This window comes from Staurois parvus, unplaced genomic scaffold (assembly GCF_062004578.1).
Source record: "Staurois parvus isolate SC_StPar_1 unplaced genomic scaffold, SC_StPar_1.0 ptg001935l, whole genome shotgun sequence".
NCBI classification, from domain to species: Eukaryota; Metazoa; Chordata; class Amphibia; order Anura; family Ranidae; genus Staurois; species Staurois parvus.
The window spans coordinates 147,982-175,852 of record NW_028319731.1 but is presented as its reverse complement, the minus strand read 5'-3'; the positions used below and the strand labels follow the sequence as shown (position 1 = coordinate 175,852).

At 42.0% G+C, this 27,871-nt stretch overlaps 1 long non-coding RNA gene across 5 annotated transcripts in view; it reads right to left on the bottom strand.

Annotated features, from left to right (window-relative positions):
- Positions 1-7,112: 7,112 nt before the first annotated feature.
- LOC149433201 (uncharacterized) overlaps positions 7,113-27,871 on the bottom strand; it is a 139,135-nt gene continuing 118,376 nt past the window's right edge. For 3 of the 5 annotated variants that reach the window (XR_016308860.1, XR_016308858.1, XR_016308859.1), the window contains exons 4-5: positions 24,005-24,069; positions 23,062-23,187 (exon numbers count right to left, since the gene is read on the bottom strand). This is a non-coding gene — a long non-coding RNA (uncharacterized LOC149433201). Of the gene's footprint in view, positions 7,304-10,719; positions 10,797-23,061; positions 23,188-24,004; positions 24,070-27,871 lie in introns of those variants that run through there. The other 2 variants (XR_016308863.1, XR_016308862.1) reach the window with 2 other exon arrangements.

Sequence of the window (27,871 nt, the reverse complement as noted above, 5' to 3'; positions counted from 1 at the left end):
TGGAAGCTGATTGGTTTCTATGCAGAAGGGAGTCTGATTTTGGACTCTCCAGCTTTAGTAAATAAACCCCTTAATGTTTATTAAGTGGTACCATTTTTGGAAGAACTCACTTTGGAAACAGGATCTCTGGTCTGGATGTATCTTCTGCAGACAGGAAGGAAGGCAGAAGAGTTTCCACACCTTCTGGGTGGTGGCCTTGTTGATCTGGTTGTGGTTCAGTACAGCAACCTCACACTCGGTAAAGTGGTGTACCATGACTAGAAAATGATGTTGAATGTAAAAAAAGTTAGTATTTCCAGTGGGGCAGATGTGTACCAAGTCAGAGGTGGAATTTGGGCTTCAGCACCCTTTGACACTGAACAGACAACACAGTGACTTGTTCAAAGAATTGGAACAGAGCCATTCACATGACTTTCCTCTTGATCCAGGTGAATGTTTTGTGGACAATTCTTGGACTCTTGTGTGGCTCACTTCCATGTGGATTTTCTTTGCCACAGAGAGGGCCCAGGCTCTTAAGAGTATGACATGACAGGTTTCTGACAAGTCATGGGGAACATTATTCTGTGGTATAGTATCCTGTCTGGAGCTGAGTCATCGTTTCTGTCAATTACTGGACGGCGGCTTCCCATGGAGCTATCTGTTGGATTGCTGGCTGCAGGTGGGTCTGTCAATTTCCCACGTACAATGGCCCTGGGTGTTTCTGAGCCTGTATGTCTCTGCTCCTGACATGCTATGATTGCTTCTAACAGTTCATGGTACTTTAAATGGTTACTCTGATCTTTTTGGAGAGCAATCTACAAAATATCCCTTTATCCATCAGTATACATCAACCTGGGTGCTTTATCTACTCACTTCCCCTCCTAGCGCCAATTCTGACTGCTGGCGGGGTGGAAAACATATGGTCGGATATAGTCCCACAATCCCTTGACCTGGCCCTGTGTATTTTTGCAACAGGAATACTGCCAGGAATAAGGGTTAATTATTGCTTGAGCAATAGGTTGCCTAATTCCCTCTGGAGTAGTACAACTGTAGGCCTTTCAGATTCTGTTCGTAGGCACCAGGTGCAACATGAATGATAAGCCGAATGATCACACAGAGAGTAACTGTAACAAGCAATTTACTAAACAGGTGCAAAGTTAGAGTCAATAATGAAAAAGATGGTGAGAATGGGAAAGGGCATGTATGTCCTTCAGAATATACTGTATAACAGATCATGAAAGTTGCACAAATATGGATTCTTCACAGAAATATCTTTGTGACTCAGTCAACATGTAACAGGTAACATGTTGCTGCATAATACTGTATAATCTCTATAAGACACTATAGCAACATAGAGTCTAGCTGAGAATTACACTACTTCAGAAAAACAGTTCAGAATACAAACAGTTACTTGCACTTATCCTCAAAAACAGCATCCCTCTCAGTGAAGTTCAGGGTAGCTGTGGTAAAACAGGTGAAAAGCCATATGATCCCAAGCCTGGCTCGAGGACACAGGGGGCAACTCCACCAGAACTATAGTACTGCGGCAGCAATTGGTAGCTCCCCACAATAGCTAGGTCTTCTGGAGTATCTGCATGCTATTGTGATCTGATCCGGCTGCCTGCACACTCGTTCTGACAATGGAGGGCCTCACAGCTACATGCAGATCACTTGACCAGCTAGTTCTGCCTTATCAGTTGTGGCCTCTTTGAGCTGCTAAAGGAAGGGGGGAACGAGGAGCTTATCCTCCCTGTGTGTGTCCAGGAACCTCACACATGCTACTCATGTACAATATGTCTAGTATATCTACTCAGCACCTTTCACTACATGTGATACAACAACACGCTGGTCATACACAAGTAACATAGGAATCTCATTCATAAACACATGTACATTGTGACATACTACCTGTGCAATACACTCACTGCTCATGTAATGTACTGTATGTACACACTCCTTAGGGATGAGATGGGGGGGGGGGGTCAGATGTGAGTAAACACTATTTTGACTGAATGTTTTTTTTTTAAATATTTGAAATATTTTCTCAAACAGAAACCTCATAGGTAGTTGGGAGAGATGGTCTCTGTGGTAATCTTTTAATTCTTCTACATATAAAATCAGTATTTTATATAAATCAGTATTTTAATTGTAAAACAATGACATTTACATATAAAGTACCTCAAAAATCAGTAATATAACACACATGGAGTATCATTACATATGAATGATAACATCTTTGATGGATTGAAAACATAACTTTATTAAATAATGTGCAAATGTGTTAGGTTTTAAAGAGTTTCTCAACCAGGGTTCTATGGAATCCTAGGGTTCTTCCAGAGGTTGCTGGGGGTTCCTTGAGCAATTTCTGCCTCTCTGGTAAGTTCCCACTGATACAAGTGATCTTTTTAGCTAACTGTAAGGGGGTAATTCTTCCCAATGACTACGAGGGTAAGGAGCATTCTTCCCACTGACCATCACCCTAATGCACTGTATCATGAGTTGTAGATTTAGTCATTTTTAGCAAGGATTCCCTGAGGCCAAAAGTTATTTCAAGAGTTCCTCGGTGTTAAAAAGGTTGAAAAAGGTTGCTTTAGAGCATTGACAGTTATCTCTTCACGGGGATTACAGAAATGTTTGTGAATAGCATTTGTTTGGTTTCAGGTTATACAACTTCATTAAACAATACTCAAGTACAACAGTCCTGATGCTGTGGGACATTTTTTTTAATAAATATGTTTAGATTAAAAATGTATTTTAATATTGTTATATTAATAATAATTACGTATTTTAATTAAATTATATTATTAATCTTAACAATATACTGTATATTAATGCAAAAATTATTTAGCATTATATAATACTGCTCTATGCAATACTGCACAACAATTGTGCTTTACTGCTCCATCAATGAAAGTCTATGATTTGGCCAACATATGCAGAAAAACAATCCACTCCCTGCATGGCTGATATCTTATCCCAGAGACTACGCTGAGCCATTGAAAGCCCCCTCTACTGGCTAGCCAACTGTTAGAGATTCTGTATATAGCCCTACAGAACAGGCAGTGTACAGTCCACATGTGTTTATCTGCTGCTTCTCTGCTAACAGGAAACAGGAACTTTTTATTCAGGAAGAAAACAGAGTATTATCATAGATACAGCTACAGACTTATAAACACTGCCATCTACTGGTTGAAGAACATATCTGTAGTTGTTGCACAAAGAATACATGTACACTGTATTCCAATACTAGCACATTTCTATATTTAATACAATAAGATATATATGGCTTTAATGTAAACATTGGACCAATAACACATAATAGGTATTTTCTAAAATACACTACACTTTCCCTTTAACTATCATCTTCTGTTGGAAAAATGTGAATCAGAAATGGAGCACTAAGAAGAGTGTCACTGTGTTTTCTGCATCTGCTATATGCAATGTTCAATTACTGCTTTAATAAAACTGTGCAAGGATAGCACCAAGAGCGTCCTTCTGGGAACAAGAGAGTGAATTGAATCAGTGTGTGTTTGGATGAAAATTCTCATCTGGGAGGATCAACTGGAATAAAATATCAGTGGGTATATTTTAGAAAGTTAAGGCAGTAACTTCGCAAGTCTCACATTTTTACATTTCCAAATTTGTCACAATATAGAGCAACAATATATTTTTTGCACAAAATAGGCAAATTCTACAATGAAAAAAAAACAATTCCTGAGATCCAGGCAAGTGCCTCTCCCAGGAATCTGGAAGAATGTCATCATTTTGCTGAATAAAATAGATAGAATTTCCTTAGTCTCCACTCCCCTTGTGAACCCCGTACCTTGTAATGTTGTTGCAGTTCAAAAGGGGAGAAGCAGAAGTAGTTGATCTGAGGTTTCTAAGTGTATCTAAATGCCAGACTTTATTATGTAGATTTGTTTAGAGTAGGGAATAGTTATAACCCTTGACTGTGCATTTCTGGTTTTTTTTTTACTGTCTGTGCCCCACTGGGAATTTTTCCCTCATGTCCTGTCCAGGAAACACATCAGGAATTATAGAGAAAATGTCATTAAGGTGAGAGGGAATCCATTCTACAGCTGACACACTGGTAGAATTTTGTTCAGCATTTTTTGTTTTTAACCACTTGACCTCCAGAGGATTTGCCCCCCTTAATGACCAGGCCTCTTTTTGCTACTCGGCGCTGCACTAATTCAACTGATAATTGCGCGGTCATGCAATGCTGCACCCAAACGAAATTTACATCCTTTTATTCACACAAATAGAGCTTCCTTTCGGTGATATTTGATCACCTGTGCGCTTTTTATTTTTCACGCTATAAACAAAAAAAGGCCAAAAATTTTGAAGAAAAACGATATTTTTTAATTTCAGCTATAAAAAATATATAGTAAACTCAAAGTTAGTTATAAATTTAGGCCAAAATGTATTCTGCTACATGTTTTTGGTAAAAAAATCCCAATAAGTGTATATTGATTGCTTTGTGTGAAAGTTATAGCGTCTACAAACTATGGTATAGATACTGCAATTTACGCCATTTTTTTGCTATACAGCGCTGTGCTAGTTTAGCGGACAATTGCGCGGTCATGCAAAACAGTACATAAATGAAATATACATCCTTTTTTTTCCCACAAATTGAGCTTTCTTTCGGTGGTATTTGATTGCTTGTGCGGTTTTTATTTTTTGCACTATAAAAAAAAAGGCTGACAATTTTGAGGAAAAAAAACAATATTTTGGACTTTTTGCTATAGTAATTTAGTCATAAATTTCTGCCAAAATGCATTCTGCAACATGTCTTTGCTAAAAAAAAAAACCCAATACATGTAAATTAATTGGTTTACGTGAAAGATATAGCGTTTACAAATGGCGGGAAAGATACTGGGATTTTTAGGTTTTTTTTATACTAATAATGGCGGTGATCAGCGACTTATGGCGGGACTGCGGTGGACATTCTGACATTGGGGGGTACTGACTTGGGGTCACTGACATCCCCAGTGACACCAATACAGTGATCAGTGAAAAAAAAAAACACTGACACTGTACTAATGGCACTGGGGAGGAAGGGGTTAAGTTTATTATTCAGGGAAAGGGTTAACTGTGTGAGGGGAGTGTTTTACTAGGGGGCGGGGGTGTGTACTGCAGGGAACACTGCTGATCGGGAGAGAGAAACTCTTCTGTCCCGATCAGCGTGTCCCGGAGCTGTGAGGGAACTGACAGAAAGCACAGCTACTGCAGATGTGCTCTCTGTGTCAAGGTCCTACCTTTTCCCAGAGGTTATGTTTCTCCATGTGCTGGCATCCATGTTGGATTTCTGCAGAGCATGGTGGGAATCTTTTTATGCCTTCTGGTCTCTGAGGTCTATCCTCCAGAGTGGTGTGGCTGATTACATATAAGCCTGTGGTCCACACATGCCCTTTGCACTTGTGTCTTTGTCTTGCTACAGCTCTGTGTATACTCTCGTGACTCTTCTGGTATCTGACACGGCTTGTGACTAGACCATTCTCTGTGTTTTCCTTCGATCTGACCTTCTGTTGCTGAACCCGGCCCATGACCTGTGATTCTCTGTCTACTGTTCTGTACCGTTTTGTCCCATTGTTGTCGACCCGGCCTGCCTGACTACGCTATTGTCATTCTTACCAGTTACACGCCATTGGCGGCGGCCATTACCGCAGCCGGGGTGTCTCGGGGGCCGCGACCTGGTTCCTGGCTGCGTCAAGTCCATCCCAACCATTAGGGGCCCTGGTGAAGAGCAGCCTGGGACTTAGACTCCGCTCCCTGAGGGACTTCGGTCTGTTGGTGGTGGTTGTCGTCAGTCAGTGCGTTACCCTGTCACTAGGCCTACCTGTCCCTTCCACAGCCCTGCCCTGACACTCTGTCAGCGATTGCCGCCGATCGCCGGGACATAGCTGGTAACGACCGGCTTTGACCCGGCGACTGACATCTGCGGCTGTGATCGGTTGGACAGGTAGGGCGGCGGCACGCCTCACGCGCGCCCCCTACCTGTTTTAAAAACACACGTTTTAAAATGTGGCTTTGCCCAGCCGTGACGCCCTGCCACCGTATTTCTACAGTGGCTGGGTGGCATGTGGTTAAGAGCGTTTGTTTGACTTTCTAGTCATTAATGGGGTCAAATCGAAGTTCATTTTCAACTGCAGTGATGAGAAAATTAGGAGCTGGATGGAAATGTTTTTCATGAGCAACCACATTTCTAACAGTATTTGTGTGTGTGGGTTTAAAAATTTAGGAAAGTTCATTAACTCAAAAATTAAATCTTGAAAGCAAACAAAATTTTGAAGTACTTTCGAACAACATTCGGTAAGTCATCAAGTATACTAAGAATTTTCTTATAAATGTTCTTACGACTTTTCGTATGAACATTCGTTCAAAAACCTTAAAATATCAATCAAGTGCCACGCTTATTAATATAACAATATCCAGTATTTCACTCATATGTATGATGTATAACATCGCGTCTTACAAAGTAACTCCAAAAAGACACTGCTATTGGTATGGATCCTCCAACTGCTATCCTGCCTTATAGAATAGCGATTGGAGGATTCATACCAGTAGCAGTGCCTTTTTGGAGTTACTTTCCCATATGGAAGAAAAATATATTTGAAATATATTTTTTAAAATCTTATATGTTAAGATGACTTAAGATGATATTTTTAAAATATATTCTTCAGATTTTTTTTAACATAAAAAAAAGTAATTTTAACATATATATTTATATGGCCAAAATTGTAGCATTTAAAATATATGTCAATATATTTGGGAAGAATATTTTTAAAATATTTAAAATATATTTTTCTTCCATGTGGGTGTAACACGCGATATTGTACATCATACATGTGAGTGGAATACTGGATATTGTTAAATCAATAAATGTTTGGTGGGGGTGTACACACATTGGTTTGCAGTGTATAATCACACGAGGTGTTTTAAGAAGTTATTTGCTATTCAAGCATCTGTGAAGATATACAACCATATAGATAACCAATGCATGGACACTTATTAGGAGAAATTTGTGCTGATTGTTTTGGTTTAAATCAGAAGTGAAGCGCGTCACTTGACTGATATTTTATGTTATATAACACATTTTGTATGGGAATGTAAATGGTGTGAGCGATTCACAATTTTATTTTATTTTTTATCACTTTATTTTCCATTTATTATTTTGTATCACAATTCAGCATAGCAGCTCATGAGATTCTGCACTTTATACATTGTTCAAAAACCTACTCATATATTGGCCAGCATTAGACAGTTGTCACCAGAAAAGTTGTCCCAATTGAAAGATTTTCCTTAACTCCTGTTCCAGTGTCACCTGTAAAATGGTACAATGACAATGGTAACCAAGACAAATAGAGAGGGCGAATCTTCACAGCAATGACACAGACAGCAGTACAAAACAGACAGGGTTTTTGATTGCTCAACACTCCATCTAAAGCTGCATTACAGAGTGGCTAGATGTGCAAGATGGTTGTCAGGATTGAACTTACAGCATACACTCTAAATGCAAAATGTTCATGTTTAATTTTATTGCATACAATTTATAAAAAAAAAATGCTGAAATTAATTTTTTACAGTAAAGCCAACATCCTATCATCCAAATATCATTGTTCCAGACTGATCATGGAAAACATTAAGCACAAGACTCATTATAGAAGCAGTCTAATAATTGACAAGCCCAGTGAACCTGTTGGATACGAGGACTGACCAGAAGGCCTCTGATATCTATCTTTGTTCTTTAAAAAATAAAACAAAAGCATTCACAGGCAAATACGTCAATCAGACAAATCATCAATTGGCACATGTCATCTATCTAATGCACATTTAAAGCAGATGGAGAGTCAATGATATCCCAAATGCAATTTCGACATGTTAATACGTTTTGCAGCCATGCACACAAAATGGGTCATTCCCTTGATCATTCTGACAGTATTTCAGCTACTAGAAACTTCCACGAATAAATAAATCTATACATAGATGTTAGTTCACACCCTGGGGCAGTTTTAGATCTTCAAATGTGAAAGAATGTTGCTCACTGCCACTAGAGGGTACCAAAGCAAGGAAGGAGCCAAAGGTTCAAGCTCAACTTCAGAGGAGGAAAAAACACACCCCTCCTGAGCAACTGTAGCCAATTATGCCAAAATAGGGGGAAATATACTTCTTATAGAGCACACAAATGTATCCAGATCGCTTCCCGAATGAAAACATCTTCACTATTTTCCTCCAGTCCAGAGATAAGGAAACTGGAGCTAGTTAAGACCCACTCTAAGTTGGTGTAGAGAGACAGGCAGAGTGCTTGTCCCTGTATACAGTATAGCAGAGCTGCATATTTGCCACAGCTACCCCCTCCCTGTCACTGGCTGTTAAGGCTTCACAACCGACAGCCTCCAACAACTAGTGACACCGCAGTGGCTGGAGCCTGATGGGGAAGCTGAGACACTAGCTCCCTATCAGGTGTGCTAGCTCCTTGTAATTGATAGCAGGCATGTGCCTATATAGAGTCATTTTTAATGTTGTCCTGTTGATTGTTGGCTGGTGCTAGGAGGTTAAGTATTTCTTATGGTGACATGTCTTCCCCTGTGTGTGTCAGCCACTTCCCTTCTGGAGGTAATATATAGAGGGGTAGACCGACTTCATGGTGCAGTCTGGCATGAGAGTAGTGTTGCGAGAACCAGCACTATTATGTGATCTGTTTTAGTCTCAATGTTACCCTCTAATTGGACCCCATCATAGGGTCCCACAAGAGTGGATTCTAAGTGCCAGAGAATCAGAGTGAGACTTTTTCCTAACATAAGTTTACTAACTATACTTAAATCTACTCCCACCCCTATTCTAAGTCTGATTTATCTACCCTGTAAAGGGAAAGATCTGTATACTTACCTATTCTGAGAGTGCTCTGGTCCTATCACATGATTGGGTCCCAGTGCCGGCTTCTTTGTAGAGGAGGACAGGCGACAACGGATGCCCCATAGGAAGCCTAAGGGTGATGTCTCCACCCATGCTCTGCAGCTGTTGTCAGAGACCTCTCCTCTTCATGGTTGACTGCATCTCCACTTAAAGGACAGTGTTCAAGAATGTTATTTTATAGTTGTAGTCTAACTATAGGACCTCAACATGTAATTACTATTTTACCAAGTAAGTGCAGTTCTTATCAATGGCTGGTCTCAATTATTTATTAGGGTACCCACATATGGTATTAAAAGGTGTATTCATGGTGTATCCGAAGAACTGGGGATAGTGTGTAATAGTCATGATTAACCCCATGGTTATTAAGTAAAGAGTTTATAAAAAAAGTGATAAAAAACAAAACAGAGAAGGGAGAGAAAATGCCACTGAATACAAAATACTGCACTGTTCTTTCTCTCCTGTTTTTTTTTCTCACAGGGTTTACCAGCAGGAATCACCAAAGATCCCGCTTATGAGGAGTGAATGCAGATGCTGTCAGTGATTAACCCCATCCATTCCAACCAATTTATGGACTTTTGAACATTCTGTTAGGTCTTTTGGCAATTTTGTATTTGCGCTCCTGGGTGATATGCTGTATATACATTTGAACAAAGTTTACCCTTGAGGTTATGGAATAGAGTATAACAAGAAGGCATCCCTGGCCATGCGGTATCTCCTGCATGGTAGGGGTTGGGGAAAGACCTGGCAACCTACCCTGTAAAATAATTGCTAAGAGAATTCATGGAAAATGTTGCTTACAAGTGACGGTCCATGCAATCGCCTAGGGTCGGATACGACTGAATGGATAGATAGATAGATAGATAGATAGATAGATAGATAGATAGATAACAAGAAGAAGAAGCAACCAACTTGGGAGAGGAAGTGCTGGTGGCTAGTGATGGAAATTCTGTTAGTGAGGGGTAGCTTGCTTTTTTGTGAGCCTCACTAAGTGGCAGGGTCTCTATTCTAGAGCCCGCTGTGGAACAGAACCCTCCTAGAAACACTAAGCCTGTAAGCCACAGTGTGCAAGACTCTGTGAGTAGATGTAGAGTGGATTCCCTCTATGCCTTCGGGCTGAACAAGGTTAGTGGTCCAGTATACTGTGTCATGAAGAGCTGGTGGAGAAAAGGTAGTGTTCTGCGCTACTTTCTCGAAATATCTTTGTAGTCTAGTGCTGGGAGATGTAGGAACAGACCTATGTTGCTGGCTGTGGGGTGTGGGCTCTGACATATAGTATGGCTTCCGGCAAAAGAGTGTCTCTAACCCAAACAAAGTTAATAATAACAGTGAATAGTTGTTGTCTATAGGCTAAGGATCCGTCCAATGCCTGCTGTCAATCATGGAGCAGACCCGATGGGGAACTAGTTTCTGTGAATCTCCATCAAGCTCCACCCCCCAATACAAAATTTCTCATACGCTGTGCTGTCTTTGTGATGCTGCACTGAGGCAGTTCATATGGACACCCCGCTTCAGTACACCTCCACATGTGGTGCATACCCCAGATTTATGTACCTGGCAACAGCAATAACACAAATCTGTTGCCTGCACTGACATTTGTTGCGTGGAAGCATGTCAGAGTTTCTGAATTAAATTCCCCTAACTGTTCTGTAGTGATTTTCACAGAGCTATAAACAAGTATGAAAGCAAAAAGCAGAGACCTCCCACCTGATCAAATTCATGTCCCTGTATAATGCTTAGGAGGGCTATTAACCTACACAAGCTTTCAGAAAAGATTACCGACAAAATAACTAATACTAAAGAGTAGAGATGCAGATGGCTAATTACCAGACCATTATATGGAAATGCTCTTTAATGCACTGAGGAAAAATGATGATGACACTCTCATTATCAATGGTCATTTCCTAAGGAGGAAAAAAATATGACAAATCAGATCAGGAGAAAAATAATTCTTAATTGTAGAGACTGTACCATTTTCTTTTTATAAGAAGAAACCTGGAAATATAGAAAAGGGTTTTCCACAGGCAGATGAGCATACTTTTATTCATCTCTGTTTTTTATTTACCACCTACTATTATACCACAATTGGCATTACCAGCAGTGTGACAACCCCAAATCAGAAATTAAAGGACCATAAACAGGTTTTAGTGGAGAAGATTGGGATAAATTGGCCCACTCATTACACTGAGGATTTTCTCATACTGAGTTTTGTGGTATAGTAAATCCAAGCACTGTGATTTCATTATTTTCCTTTAATTGGTCTACTAAGATGGAACCCTCTTTTCCACTCAAATTCTGCATAAAGCCGAAGGAAAAAACAAATGTGATACAAAGGGAATTCACTGACATATATAACCCTCTAATCACATTTTCTGGACCAAGCCATAGTAATTTTATTAAATTCATGAATATTTGGCATAATGAATATATAGCAGCGCACAGTAATCAGTGTGAGTTATTTTCTGCTCTGGCCTTTATTTACTGATGAACTTGTATGAATCTTAAAGTATAACTAAAGGCAAAACTTTTTTTTTAGTTTTCGACAGAGGGGACATGGATTAGAAGACCTATTAGTTTTTATTGCTCTCTGTATCTCTGTTAGGGGGATTTACCCTCTCTATTTCTCCTGTTTACCATTATCATTGAAAGTAGAAGAAAATCTCAAATGTTGGGTTGTCTCCGGAAAAGTAATAGAGGGGAAATCTTCCAATGGGGACACCAGTTTTGGTGACCTGGGGAGCCCAAGGGATTCCCTTAACCACTTGCCCTCCAGAGGATTTACCCCCCTTCCTGAACAGGCCATTTTTTGCATTACAGCGCTGCGTCACTTTGACTGACAATTGCGCAGTCATGCAACGCTGCACTAAAATTAAATTTAGGTCCTTTTTTTCCCATGAATAGAGCTTTCTTTCAATGGTATTTGATCACCTGTGTGTTTTTGTTTTTTTTTTTAATTTAAATTTTTATTTATTTTCCATATATAATACATATTTCATCATTATTCTCATACAAAAACCATTTCCATATCCTTAATAACATTTCTTACTATCTTTATTCCCATTTACCTCCCCCCCTCTATCTAATTTCCTCTCCTCCCTAAATAAAACCTCCCCCCCCCATGTAAACCCACCCACTCTGCATTGTTCTATTACCTCTTTTCCCAACGAGAATATAGGGTATGTAAATCCTTTCATCTTTCTCACATTGCTACTTCATATATTTCAACATAAATTCTTCCCATTTTCTCCACCTCTTAGAGAACAGCCCCATCCTGTCTTCCTGCATATAACACAATCTCTCCATCTTACAAATTTGATTCGTTCTTTCCACCCAGTCCTCTATCTTCGGCACCTCTGGTCTATGCCAAAACTTAGGTATCAAACCCTTCGCCGCATTCAGGTAGCACCATATACCCGAGTCCTTATATTTATTTACTGATAACTCTGTACTATGTAGTAAACATACATCTGGGTCTAGTCCTATCTTTATCCCAGAGATATTCTCAATTAGTTGGACAATTATCTCCCAGAAACCTTGGATCTTCGGGCACTCCCACCATATATGATATAACGTGCCTATTTTTCCACAACCCCTCCAGCACTCTTGTGAATTTTCCCCACATATCTTATACTCAACCTTCGGTGTAATGTGCCATCTCGTTAAACACTTATAATTTACCTCCACCTCTCTCATACTTCTATTCTCGTGTATTAATCTATATATTTTCCTTTGTTTATCTTCATCTATCTCTATTCCCAAATCTCTTTCCCATTTTACTATATACATTGGCTTTGTGTAAGTGTCTAACTCAGTGAGGGTCTTATAAATTTTTGCCGTACCTTGCCTCCTGTCACCTCGTGTTTCTAACAACCTCTCAAACAGGTTCCAATCCTTTCTCGATCTCAACGGTTTTGGAAGGTTTCTGACAAAGTGTTTTAATTGGTGATATCTCCACTCATCTATTTTAATGAAGAGTTCCCTTTTATCTTTTTTCAAATCCTTAAGTGTTCTCAATTCCTGTCCTTCCATTATATCTCTCAATTGGATATCTTCTTTTTTAAACCATTTTCCTGTGCTCTCCTCCTTACCTGGAGGAAAATAATCTGTGTTCCTCAGTGATATTAATTGTGAATTAAAATCCCATTTCATAAGTTTATGTAATGTATCCCAAACTTTAAAAACATTTAATGTAAAAACACTCGTGGTATCTTTTTTTATTTTTTGTGCTTTAAAAAAAAAGGCTGACAATTTTGGGAAATAAACAATATTTTTGCTAGTAAACATGTCCAGTAAAAAAAATTTTAAAAATCAAATTTCGTCATAAATTTAGGACAAAATGTATTCAGCTACATGGCTTTGCTAACAAAAATCCCAATACGTATAAAAACGTATAAATGAATCAGTTTACGTCAAAGTTATAGCATTTACAAATAGCGGTATAGATACTGTAATTTTGTTTTATTTTTACTAGTAATGGCGGCAATCAGCAACTTATAGCGGGACTGCGTCGGGCATTCTGGCAACTGGGGAGAACTGACTTGGTGTCACTGACATCCCTAGTGACATCAATACAGTGATCGGTGCTAATAAAAAGGACTGACACTGTACTAATATGCTATGCAGAGCCATACAAAGCAGTGTGCTGGAGCTGACAGGGGAGAGAACTGTATTGTTTACATACAGTTCTCTCCCCCATTGGTAATACTCGACAATCACCAGCCAAGACCCCATGACTGACAGCCGTGGCCGTGAATAGCACTCCCTACCCGGAAATGCAAAATCACATATATACAGTATACATGATTTTGCATGCTCCTGCCGCCCTGCTATAGGGTGGCGGGAAAGCAATTAATTTGCTGGGATTTCATCCCACTTCCTGTTTTGGCTATGGGACAGGAAGTGAAGGTAAATCTCCCCAATGTGACACAAATGGTAAAAATAATGACAGGGTTTATAACCCTCTTTTACACTATTCAAAATGAAAATAAATTTTGCCTACATTTCTACTTTAAGACCAAACCTAGGCAAAAGTTTGGTTTTCAACAGGTAAAAGTCAGTTTTTTTTTCTGTATATGCCCTCACTGAGGAAACTGTACCTCACTTCATTTTTCATTGACACCAAAAACTGGCAGAACTCCTCACTGCTCTACTAAATAAATGTGCTTTCGTTGTTGTTTCTGTCCCCATCAAAGAAATATCTCATCATTTCTTGTCTTTGTAACCTGCTGTCATTGAGAAAGGAAGTGAGGTTAACTCTCCCAAACATGGACACAGACAGCAATAAAAACCTGACAGGTTTTAGCAGATTCCTCTGTGTATAAAACAAAATTTTAAAATGTTTGCTCATTTAGCGCTACTCTCTTGTATTTCTGGATCCCTCTAAGCTTTGCACACCCAGGCAACACGCATTTTTCACACTTGCATCCACAGTCAGTGAACAGTTTGTGAGCTTGGTTTTTGTTATTTATTAAGGGGATATAACTTGGATAAGGTAACAGGGATTATGGGATGCCCAACTTGACTGAAACAATACAAAGGGACAACTTCCTTCCTATTTACAAAAACAGATGCTGGACTGTTCTTTTCCTTTGAAACTATCAGTCTTTACAGAATAGTAGCAACTGCCCCTTACGAGCTAGGGACTCGCAGCCCCTTTGAAAGTTAGCTTAATTTGTTGCAAACTACATGTAGGGATGTTTCCTCTCCCCTGAAGAACTGCTCCCAGCTCCAAAGCCTGCAGACAGTACCAGCCCTCCTGGCTGCTCTGAAGACAAGGATAAAGGATTAAGCACAGTGCTGTCCTTTGAAAGCTTGCTACATGTGCCAGTCTTTCCCCTTGTGAATCCCTGGGTGTGCTGAGGTACTCACTCTGTCCTCCTTGCTCCCACTACTCCCAGGCCTTGATCCTGTTCATACTGTGATTCTGAATGAATTCTCCTGAACTAGCCCCCTTAGACCTAGGGGACCCCTCCCAGGCCACCGATAGCCTCTTCAGCACTTCATCTTCCACCCGACTTCCCAGCCAGCCTGACTTTCCCATACTTATGGGTTGGTCTCACCACTCTACCAGGGTCTCAAAACCTGGAATTGGTTACACTCCTATAAACTTGCAAATTAGGTCTCCACCCTTCCACCCACTGGCTTCTGGAAGGTTATCCTGGTCCTCTAGAACCAGGTGGAGGCAATAGAGTCCCAAACTTGTTAAGCCATCCAGCCTGACCTGCAAAAAACCCAACCAAATCACAGATTCACACAATTACCATGAGTGGTACACAATAAATTTACCTACACTGCCCTAGTAGCACACTAGAGGGTACTACATCCAGGTTTAACTTTAAGTCCTCATGCACACAAGACATTTAAAAAAATGCTGCTTTTACAGCATACTTTTGATGCTTTTAAACGCAGTTCTATGTTCGCCTACAAAGCCATGCACATTATACGTTAGTATACATTATACGTATTTTAAGAGCTGTGTTTAGAGGCATGAAAAAAATTCCCCAATTCAGCGTTCAGGGAAGAGCATAACTGACATGAATAAACACACATGTATACACATACATTTATTCCAGTGGCCAGAATAAATTAATATTCTGGCCAGTAGATTGAGCTTACATGCACAAACGGGCATAATTATGCACCAAAGCATTGATTTTTTTCATCTCCCTGCAAAATGAATAAGCCCTAGATATGAGTATGTTAATATACCCATATGCATGAGATGTAAAGCCCAACCCCAGGAGTCCTATATAAAATGTAAAATTAAGTTGCCCAATTTCTTCCAATTGTACCCATTTTTAAAGAGGGCATTATGCAACCAGTCAACTACTCAATCAATGCTACTTGGGAACCCTGATGTTTCCAAATAAATCTCTTTAGCAATGACCTGAGAATTTTAAAATAGGTAACACAGGAGTTTTGCCTCTTTCAAATATTGGCCAACTTTTTTTTTTCTAGATTGATTTTCCTCAAAGTTTTGAGTGTTCATCACTTTGTACAAATGTTGATGTTATTCTTGAATATTTTTTTATATATTAATATAAGTTGCCCAGCACAGTTAAAAGAAAAAGCTGGATTTGGGCTTCAACTTTTAAAGCTTGCTTTCAACTGAGTTACTGTAACAGCCTAATACAGAATTGTAGGCCCGCACTTTACACGTCTTATGATGGCGTATGACTGAGCATACATACGGTTAGGCTTTCATGCTACAGAGTAGGGTGTGCTCACACACAACACGACAGCCCATCCTCCTGGCAGATGCTCCTCTTGTTCTGGAGGGAAGTTAGAGGATGGGTGTTAGGAGTTGGGGTTTCTGATAGATGAGGGATTGTGCTGTCAGCACATCTCCATTCATGGAACAAGCAGTAAGTGGCACAGTTTCACTGACCCAGCAACAATAAACAGCATGAGGCACATAAAACTTGTATTGCACTTCAGCATGCAGTGCAGGGAGGAGCTGCACTGCCAGCAGCACTGTGTGGGACAGCTGGCTCTGAAGAGTGACAGATCAGGGCTTAGGAGCACTAGGCTCTGAGAAGCAGATGGTGAGTCAGAGACTTATGTTGCTCCCTGTATGCCAGAGGAAGGAAAAGAACATGTAGGATGCACTGTAGAGAATGTCCTGGCTCTGGAGGAAAGTTGCCATGGAGCCAGTGCACATTGCAACATGTATGTATGTGGAGGGATCACTGGTAATTCATTGAGCAGGTACTGCTTCTATTGATCCAACTTGTAGATCCATGTGTAGCACTCACTAGTAAGTAAACTAAATGTATTTTTGGCTCATGGTAGTGAGTGAGCCTGAATTTCTGTGGGTTTAGTGTGAGGTCAGGTTAGATGACTCAGCAGGTTGGGACTCTACCCCCTCCACCTAGTTCTGGAGGTCCATGGAAACTTCCAGCAGCCAGTAAGTGGAGGGGTGGAGACCTCAATCTGCATATTCATGGTAGTCTAACCAATCCCAGGCCAAGAGGCCCTGGTAGTGTGGTAAACTAACCCATAAATATAAGAGAGCCACGCTAGAGGAGTTGGTTGGAAAATGGATTGCTGAGAGATGTTGCTGTGTGGCCTGGGAGGGAGCCCCAGAGGACAGGGGTTCTTCTACCAGGCTGGAGGTTGAGGAGAAACTGAAAGAGGGAGCTCCACTGCCTTGCCTTCCACTGGCAAAGGACAGCCTGCAAAGCTTGGAAAGGAAGCAGCCCAGCTAGAAGGCTTGAAAGCAGTTCTATCCACAAGGTCAAGGACAATGTGAGTACCTCTACACACCCAGGGCCTAGAAGGGAGAGGTCTGCTGAATGCAAGTTTTCAAGGAACACTTCATAGCTTACCCAATCCCTTGTCCTGGGATCAGATACCATAGCCAGGTGGGCTGGTGTTCTGTGCACCAAGTGGACCAGGAGCTCCTACACATGGTCATGTTACTAGACATTTATCCAGGAGATACCAAGCTCCTAGAAGGGGATTATTTTACTAAGGACTGTAATGGATCCAGCTGGAATGCAGTCAAGTGATTGGCATTTTTTTCCTCAGTGTGCCAGAGTAGGAAAAGTCCTCATTATTCTGGTTCTTCATTCAAACTGGGCATCCCATAACCCCTTTACCTTATGCACATTGTTAACCCCTTAATAAAATGACAAATAAAAACAAGCTCAAGGACTGTTTTACTGACTCTGAATGTGGAAATGTGGAAAATGCATGCTGCCTGGTCGTGCAATTCATAGGGCGACCCAAATCAAATCCAGCGGCCCTTACAAGGGTAGTGCTACACATGTAAGTGGAGAGGTGAGCTGGTGGGGTTTGGCCAGATTTTTTGGAGTAGATTTTGTGGCGGGGAGTAGCAGGAAAGTCAAGAAAAGGTTGAAGTGTGGGGGGGAGAGGCAACCTAGTTTGCAAGACAGTGTTGCTTGCATTTTGACACTGGAGGACTGGAAATACGGGCTCACTGTTACATATGTCTCTGTTTCTGTTCCCACTATGTTACATGTGTCTGCTCCCTCAATGGCAAAACAGAAGTTAAACTTTTTTATTTTTACTTTTAAATACATATGCATTTATTTTCTTTAGATAAATATTCATTTATTACAAGATGCACCCATGAGACTCAGGAATCCCCTAACACTGTGAGCACTGCAGGGTCTGTTACCTCTTATACATTCTGTCTTTAAGAGAATCACCAAGCCGATGGCAAGGATGGGGAGGAGTAATTTCTATGACTCATTACTTGTGTGTGTAAATTTCAGCTTGAGCTACTGAGCTTTATAAAAAGCAGATTTTTTTTTTTACCAAAAGGAGCCAAAAAATTTCTGGAAAACATTAGAAAAAAGCCCAACCTGCTGGCTGCAAATGAGAATTTACAATATTTAAACCTGACCCATTTTTAAGTACATTTGCTTCTAAGAGGAATACTAATAGCTGCACTTAGGTGGGCAAGTGGATTGGATAAAATAAATACTAACTCATTCATTGGGTGCAGCAACTACCAAAATTTGAATACAGCAGATATGTACAACTGCATGAAACCACCACATCTCTATTTAAAAATTATTAGGAACACATATAATTTACTTCCCAAGGGTTTTGAGTGCTGCTTAGGTATGTGGAGACACAGAGAAAAAACTGAAACCTACAGTCACCTTTAGGAGGACATTGTAAAAAGAAAATGCAGCTATAAAAGGAATAATGAAAAAGTACATAAAAGAGCTGAATAAAACTCATACAAAACTGGCAGTCTTCTCAAATACAAACAGAGAATGTCTCTGCAGCCAGCCAGCAGCTTGATTCAGGGAGCAAAGCTTTTACCTAAACTTGTCAAACTACACAAAAAAGGAGTTTCAACATTTAATGCAATCTGTAATATGTCTTCTTCACCAGACATGATCTACTATCTCCTGTTCTATGTTCTGATTTTAAGAGCCTCGTTCTTGTTCTATGCCTGCGGCTGCCGTTCTTTGATATCAGAGGGCAGGCACGATCTTCTCTGTCAATACAAAAGCTTCCTCACAGGTGAATATTCTGCAGACCTTTGAAAAGCGTTCGCTTTTAAATACCATGGTGGATGCGATAGAGCCCTGCAGAGGAGAAAAAGTACGGTGTGCCTCCAAAAAATCTCATTATTCTTTTCTGGTGTCAGCCCATTGCCTTGGACTGAACAGCCCTAAACTCGCAGGTCTGCGGGGATGTGTTGAATTAGGTCAGCACTCAGCATTCCAGTACAGCACAAGGGACCGGATTGCTAACATGGAGACACATAACTAACCAACGCAGATGGCCCAGCGCTATTTTACCACGTATGATCAGAGCGCAGAGCCTGAGCTCAAAGATAAAATGTCCCATATAAAAAAAGCAAATGTAACTAGAAATCAAACGGCCACACAATGAAAAGGAGCAAATGAACAGAAAAAATGTGGAGAACAAAGTTTTATTTTTCTGCTTCATTTTATCCTTTTCATTAGAGGATTCTCTGGAATTCAAGAGGCTGCTATGCGATATGTGATCCAGTCAAAAGCATGATAATATTAGGAAGTACTCCATAGGAGTATCGCTTTAGATGTGCAAGTATCTAGCCATAGTTGAAAATCCCATGCAAAACCTTAGCACACATTGACGCCCTTTGTACCTGGAAGAAAAGAGGTTAACTTTTCCATGCACCGAGGGTTCTTTACGGTAAAAGCTGGGAAAATGTGCATAAGTCCACACAAGCTCTTTATAGCCAAATCAGTGAACTGCTTTGTAAAAAGCTGGCAATGTGTATAAATGCACAAAATATAAACACAACCATTAATATTTATAAGAAGTTGATTGTTGATCTAAGGAGTGTTTAGCAACTTGTGCCATGGTACACCCTAAATACAAGTGTAACATATAATGTGTTGCAAAAGGTGGAGTTGTAAATAACCATGCCAGAGGATGCCACAGGTCTTCCTACAACTTGACATCAAGAGATTTTAAGGTTGATGTAATAAAGGAAAAATGAACTACTCATATTGCAAGGGAAGTTGAAGTTCCCAAGGAAATGTTCCTTAAAGTTAACAGCCTATTTGCTCTTACTAAATCAACCTCTTTCACCTCTGAGAAAAGCAGTGAGCCAATTATAAAAGTAGGTGGATAAGGTTCAAGGAAACTGAAGACTGCTGCCATGGTTGCATATAACAAAAATTAGAAAAAGAAAATGACCAGTTATACAAAATCACAGGTGACAAAAATTTTAATTTTGAATAACACTGAATGTCAAAATGGCTTGGTATTAATTATATACTGTATATCACCCCAGCACAACTAGAATTTTTCAATACCCCAGAAATGGATGTGAGGGGCTGATTTGGGAAGATCTGGTTAAAGCATAACTAAAGGCACATTTTTTTTTTAGTTTTGGATGGAGTGGAGATTGATTAAAACCCCTGTCAGTTATTATTGCTGTCTGTGCCCCCATTAGGGAGATTCACTCTTTTTATCCTGTTTACCATTATCAGTGAAAGTAAAGAAAATCCCAGATTTTAGGTTGTCCCCAGAAAAGAGGGGAAATCTTCCAAAGGGCACTAGTTCTGGTGACCTGGGGGTCCTCAAGGAATTTCCTTAATTTCAGGGATTTCCTCTCATTTCTTGTTTGGCTATGGGACCAGAAGTGGAGGTAAATCTCCCCAATGGGACAGAGATGGCATAAAAAAATTTGACAGGGGTTATAATCCTTCCTCTGTCCAAAAACATTTTGCCTATAGTTCTTCAACGTGTACGTGAACCCTAACAATTAACTTCTCTTATTTTCTCTCTTCTGGTCTGTTTGAAGTACCATTGGAAACACTGGACTCTGCTGATCCTGCCAAAATCCAGCACGTTGACAACACAGTACATATCAGGCCTGTCCAGGTTATGTCTTTGAACTACAGAACACTGTGCTCCCCACCACCACCACCACCCCCATGTTTTGTTGATGAGAAATCGGTGTTCTGTATTCCCAACACACATCCTGTCCTACAGTGGCAACATTGCTCTTTCATAGATACAGTACAATGAGTGGCTTTTGTCACTTTAGGGCAGAAAGTGTGTTATTGACAGAATCATCAGAAGAAAAAAAATATAAAACTGCTGCAGATGCTACATCTAAGGACTGGTAAGCTGCAATATTTTACATTTTTTTGTTTTTGGATTTAGATACACTTTAAACTAGATCCCAGAAAGTAGATCATACTGTATATTTGGATATATATTTGTTTACGGTGTAATCCATTCACAGAGGTACATGGGCACGTGGATATAGGTGATGACATTATGTGATAGTATACAATACTCAAGCAAGATACAATGTATAAAGAAGAACTTTTTCTTAAAATTCTGAAAGAGTTAAGGATTCTCAGAAACACACTGTTCCTATTATAAATGCATTAGCCATTTCATTTATGCAAAGTCTTAAATTAAATTGCTCCAGACACAAGTTAAATCTAATATTCACACAGCGTCTGTTATTAGCTTTGGTTGAAAAGAGAGAATTGTCCTTTATTTAATTCGTTCAAACCTGATGAAAACAAAAAAAAGTGAAACAGCCTATTGATTGCATGATAAATAAATTGTGTGGATGGGGTTGAAAATTAGCCAGCAGAGTGCGAGACATTGTATTGAGTTCTAGAGGAGTAGTGGTGGGAGGGCCAGTGAGCCTCACCCAGAGGGACTTTGACAAGGCCTTTCCATTTGCATTTTGCTTTCTTTTAGATCTTTCACCATCAAAAAGTCTGTTAGAGGTCTACTGACCCCTACAGGCTGTACACCCTAAAAACATTCTCAGCTATTCCCACACTCCCTATATCTTATTGTACAGATAATTTATGTATGTTTTCAGTGTTGTAAAGAGAACGTTCACATGAGACTTTGTGTCAGAGGAGCTTGCACTCTAATGTCCACCACAGTCGCACACCATTACCATTATACATATATATGTGACATATTCCACAGTGTTATACCGAGAACGCTAAGCCATTCACATCAGATTGTGCACCAGAGGAGCTTACACGCTAATGTTCAACCACAATCACACATCATTACTATTCTACCTGGTTATATGTCATGGTGTATTACGGAGAACACCAAGCCATTTATATCAGTATCTGCACCACAGGAGCTTACACTCTAATTTCCCCCCGAGAGTCACACATTGTTATTATTATGCATTTATATATAGCTTTGACATATTCTGCATCATATTAGTATAAGGAAATAGAATTGAATAGGGAGGTCCCCAGTATTATTGGCTGTCTGCATCTCAATGGTGAAATTTCCCTTCACTTTTTTCCTCAAAGAAGGAAGTGATTAACACCCCCGTCACATCAGGTGCGACTTGGCATGCGATTTGCATGCCATGCGACTTGCAAATCGTATGCCAAGTTGCACCCTATTGTCCGCAATTACAGCGGTCAAATCAGTGTGGTTCCGACTTGGTCGGAGCTGCACCAATTTTTAAAGTAGTACATGCACTACTTTTGGTGCGATTTGCATAGTCATCTGTGTCAGATGTCTTACAAATTGTACCTGAAATCGGCATGTTCCCCTACTTTGAAATCATGCGACTTCACTGTAAGTCGCACAATTTCAAAGTCGGGCTTGATGTGACCGGGGTGTAAAGGAACTGAAAAGACATTCCCCTCACCTCCTATTCTTGTAACAACTGAAAGATATTGGAATTTCCTTTACTTTCTGTCTAGCGAGAATAGCAAAAACAGACTGAATCTTCCCAGAGGGGAGACAGGTAAAATAAACACCTGACAAAGAATCTAACTCTTTTTCGCTTCATTCAACAATCAAAAAAAATCTCCTGAGGTCTGGCATATTTCAGGAGACCTCGGACACCTGCTTCAAGCTAAAAAAAAAATCAAGCTATGACAAGGAAAGTAAACCTAAATAGTTGGCAATAATAAATATTTTACTAGTTAGTTGGCACAATTATGATCATATCGGACTAAATATTTAGATTGGCCCAATTATGACGGGATCAGGTGGCAAAAGGTTCAAGCTCTTAGAAGCCAATCAGAAGTAGGCAGCATCATTCTTTCCAGAGACTTTTGTAAAGAAAATCAATGGCATTCATACAGAGCCAAAAAATACACACACACACACACACACCATAGATGCCTTGTGCCCTTCCTTACCTGGACACATTTACCTCTAGAAGTGTACATGCCCAGCTGTGAATCAATATGGCAGCTGGACCATATCTACCATTTTCCAGCACCTTGTCTGCACCAGGTGGTCACTGAGACAAGCGGGGGTCTCCATTGCAGCTGCAATATTTTTAGACCATTGATTGTGAAGCTACACAGCAAACAAAAACCATGTTAGACTACCAAAAAATATGGAAAAACTAGAATATGTTCAGCTGGAGGTGTAATGGGTCTATAATCAAATTGATGCAGATACGGAGGAAAAGGTTTCCAGAAATGTCACCAGATACGAGTAGTGAGAACAGCCCCCCCATGTGCACTTTTGTACTGTGCTTTCAGCCATATTGCACACATTTGCATGCCATTGCTTGCTTGGTGTCAAAATTTGTACACATCTCTACAGGACAGTAAAGACAATGAAAATCAGTTCTTCACCCCCCCCCCCCCCAACTCATAGCTAGTCAAAGTGAGCAGGTTTTTACTATAGAACCTAGGGCCACAGTAGGATATATAATATTTACAATTCATTTTCAGTGAAACTGCAATACAAATAGCAATACGGTTCAATTCTCACTGCTGTGACCCCATTGTTGTGCCATTTCCAGTGTGATGATGCAGTGCGACTTGCTTGCGACTTTCATGTGACTTAAGGTCTTTGGCACTCAAGGCGCATGAAAGTAGCTGCGACTTGAGCAGCATTGATTGAAACAGCCACAATAGAAATAAATGGGTTTTCAATTGTCATGCGACTGTCGCAAGTTGCATGCAATGTTGCAGCAGAATAAATCAGGGCTAAGTGATAAAGGTAAGCCAGTGTGTCAGTGTTTCTGTATATGTATGATTGTGCATTGTCACAATTGTTACCAAATGAAAGGACAAACTAATGTAATGCCTATGCATATATTCATGTCTAGAGGCCCTTAAAATGTTTAAAAGAAATTAATAAGTGATGAAAATGATGCATTTACCTCTGCTGCATATTGGCAGGAGCAGGAGAAGACAGAAGGCGTTCCTTCTCCTATGGATTGCCAACCTAGAAAGAGAAGAGCTTTAGACAAATGCTACATATTACTAAAAGACAAAAACACAGCACCACAGCCCTGTGCGAAATCAACATTATAAATAAATACCTCTCTTACCCACAAAGTTGTTTGTATGAAACAAGATGTCCATGCAAGTATAATTCCCTCAGTTCAATGGAGGTAAATGACCACCTGCAGGATTATTTCAGCAACCCCCTGTTGCTGCCTCAATTGTGCACAGTTTCGAGGGCAAACCCCTCTTCATCAGAATGAATGTCATGACTATTGCACCAGAGATAGGCTCGTCCACTTCCCCATTACCACCATTACCGTTCCGCACCAACCCCCTTCCCCTTAACCAATTATACTAACAAAAGACATAACACCAATTTTGGAGTAAATGGCCAACATGGCCTTTTATTAACAACTCAAGTTACAATACACCAACCATTCCTTATAACAGAAACCCACAGAATTGTTGTTGGTCTTCGAAGGCACCCCAAAACGATCCGAAATGCACCTGCGGACAACCATATACACTAGGCCTCCAGCCGCAACCAACCAGCTCGGAGACAACCATACCGTCCGCAGTGCAGCACCACCACCTTCCAGTTAAACCTTGGTTAACTGGGAATGTCCCCGGGCATCCCATACCACGGATGGGTCCCACACCATTGTTGTTTACCTTCCAAATAAGAACCGCCTCCAAAGACCAACAACCGCCACAGCACGCTGGGTAAGCCCTTACCCATGCATGCCACGCCACAAATGAACAGCCCGCCGTATGCCATCCTGCAGCTCCAGGGACCATAAATCCGTCCCAACCGCATTCAAATGCACCCCATCGCACCTGAGATACCGCCAAGTATCCACCTCCAACTCCAAGTGCCGGACCACCAACCCCCCATGGTGACTAAAGAAACGCCCCACCTCTCTGTTAACCTTGATCCGAGCCTTGTTGAGCCTCTCCACCGACCGCGCCCAACGCTAAGAGGTACAGGTGACAATGTCGGACCACACCACCACCATCCCCGGATAAGCCCGCCGCAACTGAAGAAAGTCCAGCTTGACATCTCGCACCAGCTCCCGCTCAGCGTGCCTGAAAAAACACCCCTGCCCCACTGGACGACGGGACAAAAAACCCTGAACCGCCCGCACTGGGCACACCAGCGAAGCCGGAAGAACGAAAAAACGCACCCGACCACCACATCCCAATTGGTCCGTCTTAGACCGACGTACCAGCACCTCCACCCATTCACCGGAGCACCTGACCTCATCACCAATAACCCCCCAAGAACCGATTTGGACGGACTAACGAGCTCCCCAATATGCAACGCCCCAAAAAAGGCCACCGCAAAAGCCACCCGAAATAAGCACACCTCAAAGTCCGAAGAACACACAGACCACGAATGCACAAACAAAGACCCCAACAACTCAAAAGACACCGGACGACGAGAATCCTTACAGCGATGAGCGCTCCGGTAACCCCGGAGAGCCTGCCGAACCCAAAAATCTTCAGTGAAATCCCGACACATTTGCAACTTAAAGAAGAATGCCAAACCCGCCAGTCGGTGATCCACCGCAGCAGCCGACACCCCCCGCTCAAAATTCCGCCACAAAGTACAATACCGCCAAAACCACCTCCGGCCCCCAGGGATCAATCTCAACCCGCTGTAGCAGATCCAGCCACTCCCACCAGACCCTAGAGTATGCAGACCAAGTCGCCTCACTCACTGAACGCCGGATCCAGCCCGCAAGGACTCCAAGGCAATCTCCCACAGCCCGTCGAGACAAGGAACCCCGTGTTGCTCCGCCGCCGGCGCCACCTCTCAGAAAGCGAGACAAAGCATCAGCCACGGTGTTATCAACCCCAGGGAGACGCAGCGCATGGAGAAAAACATTCAGACGCAGACAACGCAACACTAAATGGCGAAGCAAGGCCACCACCGGTCGTGAAGAAGCTGAGACCCGATTGATGACCTGAACCACCCCCAAATTGTCACAGTGACAACGCACGTTTAGATTTCGAAAAATTCTCTCCCCAAACCTCAACCGCCAACACCACCGGAAAAAATTCCAACAACACCAAGTTGCGAAGAAAACCCGCCTCCCGCCAGGAAGCAGGCCACGAGGCCGCACTCCATCGACCCTGGAAAAAGCCCCATAGCCCGCCGACGCCGCCACGTCCGTGAACCATTCCAAGTCAAAATTGCTAACAGGGCCAGACATCCAGAGAGCCCGCCCATTAAACGAATCCAAAAAGGTGTGCCACAAATGCAAGACCTCCCGATGATCCCGAGTCAACCGAATAAAATGTAAAGGGGAGGTAATCCCTGCCGTCGCCGCCGCCAACCGGCAGCAGAACACCAGACCCATGGGCAGAATCCGACAAGCGAAGTTAAGTTTTGCCCAACAACGACTGTAAGGCCCGCAGCTGAATTTCTCGCTTGCCCCAGCACCCCACGGAGTTCCCCTTGTAGAGCCACCAGCTTAACCCCAGGCAAGCGGCACTCCATCGCGCCGGAATCCAAAACAATGCCCAAGAAAGTCACCACCGCAGCCGGGCCCACAGTTCTATCCACCGCCAGAGGAATCCCGAAACGTACCGCAACGTGTTGCAAAGTGGCCAGCAAAACTGCACATACTCCGGAATCTGGCGGACCCACGCAAAGAAAATCATCCAAATATTGGATGACCGAATTCACCCCTGAGACATCCCGCACCACCCACTCCACGAATGAACTGAACTTCTCGAACAAAGCGCAAGATATAGAACACCCCATAGGAAGGCACTTATCAACGTAAAAATAGCCCTGCCAATGACAAACGAAAAACTGTCCGGATGGACTGGCAACAGCCGAAACGCCGACTCAACGTCCGATTTCGCCATGAGCGCACCGCGCCCATACCGACGGACCCAGAAAACAGCCGCATCAAAAGACGTGTAAGACACCGAACACGACTCCGAATCAATAGCATCATTCACCGACCCCCCCTTAGGGAAGGACAGGTGGGGAATTAACCTAAACGCATTCGGCTCCTTCTTGGGCACAACCCCCAAGGGAGAAACAACCAAATCTGAAAACGGAGCGCAAGCAAACGGACGCCCCATGCGTCCCAACCCCACGTCCTTACGCAACCTAGCCAAAACCCCCTCCTCATGCCGCAAGGCCGACCGCAAATTGCGAGCGAAGAGAGGAATCAAAGTCAAAGTACACGGGATGCGAAAACCCTCTGAAAAACCCGCCTTCAGCAGCACTGCAGCTGCCCGATCAGGATACCTCTGTAAGAAAGGCCCCATCCTTTCCACTCACACCGGAGTCGTCCCTCTTACCAGCATGCTCTCCGGGAAGGCCTCGACCTCGCTGGAAACAGCGTGACAAGGGATGGGAGCCCCCGCACCCGGAACATTCGTGCCTAAAACAGCAAGACCCACCAAATCGACACGTCCCCTCTTGGAACTGCCAGCAGAACCCCTGACGCCTGGAGCCGATTGTCCCGGGGAGAACGAACCGCCGGCCCCGCTCTGAAAAAATTAACCAGGGGCCCTCTCCGGTGTCATGAGTCGCATCCAGAGGCCAATGTCCTTATGATCCCAACGCAACGACTGGCGAACCGCCCTCCGCTGCCTAAACTGCTCATCGTACCGAGGCCACGCAGTACCCCCATAAACCCTGTGAGCCGCACCAATGGCATCAAGGTAACAGAATAGTGCTGAGCAAAGTTCAGGAGCCTTATCCCCAATCATACTAGCCATGATCGCAAACGCCTGCAACCAATTTGCAAAGGCACGCGAGATAAAACGAAAACGCC